This window comes from Callorhinus ursinus, unplaced genomic scaffold (assembly GCF_003265705.2).
Source record: "Callorhinus ursinus isolate GAN/ISIS: 27379988/994484 unplaced genomic scaffold, GSC_fseal_2.0 scaffold8, whole genome shotgun sequence".
In the NCBI taxonomy this organism is placed as follows: domain Eukaryota; kingdom Metazoa; phylum Chordata; class Mammalia; order Carnivora; family Otariidae; genus Callorhinus; species Callorhinus ursinus.
The window spans coordinates 42,382,804-42,386,766 of NW_027397070.1; positions in this window are offsets into that span (position 1 = coordinate 42,382,804).

The window sequence follows — 3,963 nt, forward strand, 5'->3', positions numbered from 1 at the left end:
GGCTCGGTCCCAGGACCCTGAGATCGTGACCTGAGCTGAAAGCAGATGCTTAACTGCCTGAGCCACCCAGGCGCCCAAGATTTTATTTTTAAGTAATCGCTACACCCAATGCAGGGCTCGAATTCACAACCCCAAAATCAAGAGTCACACACTCTACCCACTAAGCCAGCCAGGCACCCCTCCAGATGCTTTTAAACAAGTCCCCAAATACAAATTTTTAGGTGAAACCCGCTGGTTAATAATTGCTAGGAGGAATAACTTTGGTCTTAGACCAAATATTAGGAATTTATTATTTTGGTTTTTAAATACTGCACAAGCAAAATAGAAGAGAGAGAAACAAAAACAAAAAAACACACAAAAAAGCCTGTAAAGCCAGAAATTATAGTTCTCTGGGTAAACGATCAATCCTTGTTTTCGTTGTTGTTGCCGTTTGTCTGTTTGCTTGTTTTCACCTTTGCCGGCCTGTCCTACAGCAAATCAATGTAGCCAAGCTACACATCCAGAAAGGTCTGCACACAGAAGAGATTGCATGTTTGCTTAATTCGCTACCCAGCCCCTCTTCAGCCCAAGCACCTTTCACTCACATCTCCGGGCTACTGTGCAACCACAAGTTCACGGGCGGGGGTGGGGAGCAAAGTCTGCCCAAGGCAAGTGTAAGTGGAACGTGCTCCCACTGGGGAGCAAGGAGCATCTGGAGGCACCCAGAGCCAGCCTCCAACAGGGGCAGAGGGAGCTTCTCCCACAGGGCCCAGGTGCTAACGAAGGGCCAGGGCACCCAAAGCCTGAGCAAGAGGCAGGAGGAAGCCAGCCACACGGTTCTCCAGGAAAGGGACTAGGTGGCTGCACAGAACAGTGGGCTCCCCCTCTGCCTCACCTCTCACCCCCAGCAGCCCTCTCTGCCCCTGGGCCTATCACCCTACAGTAGCTTTTCTAAAGTGAGGACCACCTGCCCTAAATCTCCTTATTGGCATCTTTCCAAGCAGACCACTCACCTCAAATGAACTTGAGTATTTGTTCATCTCCCCAGCCCCGGGATGCGCTCTCAACGCAAGTCAGACGGTAAGAGCACATGAGAGGCTGTTTTGACACATTACTATGGGGAATTTCAAACAGGCACAAAATTAGAGGTTAGTCTGACAAACCTCCAGGTACTGATTGCTGCGCTTCAACAGTTACCAGTATTCTATCAATTTTGTATAATTTGTATAAAAATGCATATAATTTTTTACAATAAGGGGTTGAAACTATATCTCCTGATGGGAAAAGATAGTCCTGGTTTACAGAAAAAGACATTTTCTAAAGAATTAGTAGTCAGTGCGGCACGTTCCCAATCATGTGGAAATGCATCTTCAGACGTTTGGAACTGCAGATTAACCACAAGATAAATTTGTCCAGCTGACTATCGCTGAGCCCTTGGTGGTATGGGTGGCCTGTCCTGGTGGCTTATTTTAAGAAAGATCTTGTTCCGTTTAGAGGGACAGGGTGAGGCGGGCTCCTGCCCTGTTTGGAGAGATACCCAGCTGTCGCCAGTTTCAAAACATTTTGCAACCCGCTGTTCACCTGCTAGGTGTGGTGTTTCTGGTTTTGAAGAAAACATCACAAGGAGAAAAAAAAACCACCAGGTCTTCAGAAACACATCAAATTCATAAATGATAAGCACTCGCTTAAAATCATGATATCAAAGTCTATTCGAGTAAGATGTTTATGGCATATTCTTGCTAAGTGAAAAAAAAAAAGGAAGTTATAACCCTGCCAAAGGGTGATCCTAATTTTGATTTGACAAAGGGAGAAAGCCAGAAAGAACACCCAAATGTTGGGGGCGTATGTGGGGGTCTGCTTGTGGAGATATTTGAATTCTTCTCGTTTCTCTGCAGTTTTTTTTCCCCCTGAGGCGAGGCATACAGAAAAGCAGTTTGTTTAAAGTAAATTAAAACACTCAAAATGAATACAACTTTATATTCTGAATCCCAGTATCACCGCCTTTGAAAGCAAGAAATGCAACTGGGTCTTACGCTGGGAGAAAGGTCACAGAGCTGGAAGAACCAGTCTGACAAAGATGCTGCAAACTACTGTTTCCTCAGGTGTAAAGGAGAGAGGAGGTGGGGGTACCGGGGTGGGTGTTGCACAGAGGAAATAGAAGAGCCCGCAGAACCGGGGGCATCTTCGACATTTCGTGTGCATGTGCGAGCGCACACATAAGTGACATTCTCTAGGGCAGCAGGGCTGAAATGTGTGGTTGGCTCCTGATAACATAAGGTTCCCTTCCCCAGGGAGCGCTGAGGCAAACTGTACGGGAAAAACAAAACGAAGTCCAGAAGTGACACCCTGGAAAGCAGTGCTTGCTGATGAAAAAAGAGCCTCTGGCTGTGGACAGTTTTAGAACATGGGGAGGCCTGCCCCAGGAGCCTCTGTGCTGTTTCTTTAATGAGCAATCCAGCGTGGGCTAAGATTTCCATGAAAAACTGTCGTCCACCTTTAAATTGGTGGCAGCCCGTGCAGCAAAAGGAAAGGAATGGTTTAACAGAAAATCTGAAAGAATAATACTAAGGCTAACATTAATCCTGTCACTAATCCTAAAACTAATAAGAGCAGTTGCCATTTCTCAGGCCCTTACTATGCACAGGCATTTTGTGTAGATGATCTCATTTAACTCTTGTTACAACCAGGAACCATAAAAATTGATTGTGAGGGGCGCCTGGGTGGGTCAGTCGGTGAAGTGTCTGCCTTTGGCTCAGGTCATGATCCCCGGGTCCTGGGATCGAGTCCCACATCGGGCTCCCTGCTCAGTAGGGAGCCTGCTTCTCCTTCTGCCCCTACCCCCACTCATGCTCTCTCTCTCTCAAATAGTCTTTAAAAAAATTGTGATATTATTTAACACCAACGGCATAGGGCTGAGAAATCTTATTCTCTAGAATCATAAGCTATGAGACACTTTGCTACTTGAAATTTTTTCCGTAAAAGGTCCTGAAGGTTCTGAGCAATGCAGAGCTTTGATAGAGCTAGGTGCAGAGCTTCTGATAGAGGGTTTCTGGATGCGACATTCCACAGTTAGCTTAATTTTATAGTGAGGAAACAAAGTCCTGAATACACTCCCCAGCCTGGATGGTCATCAGACTTAAAGTTCTAACAGAGCCTAAGCCAGTGTTTCTAAGGGGCTGTGGCCAAGGTCATACAACCCCTCTTATTTTGAATCATTATTGCTTTCTTACCAGTAACACCCTCGTTCCTCCTGCCTCAGACAAAGATTTCTGAAAAACCCAACCACCAAACTGTCCTTACTTCATGATGATACTCAATCCAGAGCTACTCCGGCTTACTCCCTTGTTCGTTCCCTGAATCATTCAGCAAAAGCCCCAACCCTTATGAAAACCTCTGCCTACTGTCTTTGGTTGAGATGCCCGTGGCTTGCCATGGTCTGTGTGCTTCCTTAGCATCCACTCTTTTCACGTATAGAGATGGTCCAGTGGACTTTGTTTATTGGGTCCAGCTCTATGAAGTAGGGGCATTATTATCCCCATATTTAAGGATGAAACCCGAGGTCAAGGAATGTGTCCAAATCACATGACTTTTAAATGGCAGAACCTGGTTCTGAAGCCAGGCTGCCTAAAAATGGCAGCCACCATTACTAAGCCTTTCCAGGGACAAAGCAAATGCTCGAGGCCGCTATGTCTGTGACATGGGGCAGGGCCTAGAGCTATCCCTCTTGTTGAGGTCAATACCTCAAGAGAAGAAGTACATTCAGCAGCTCTATCAGTCATTGCTTCCAGAGTATGGGAGAATTTGGCCAACAGACAGGTTTCCACAAAGGTGACTGGGGAAGGATTGGCCAGGATGAGTTAGAAGAGTGATCCAAAAACTGAAGTGTAAACAAGAGTCACCTGCAGCAGTTGTTAAAGCGCAGATTTCCAAACACCTCCCTTTGATTAAATAAACTTCTCAGACACATTAGCTACAAACATGTCA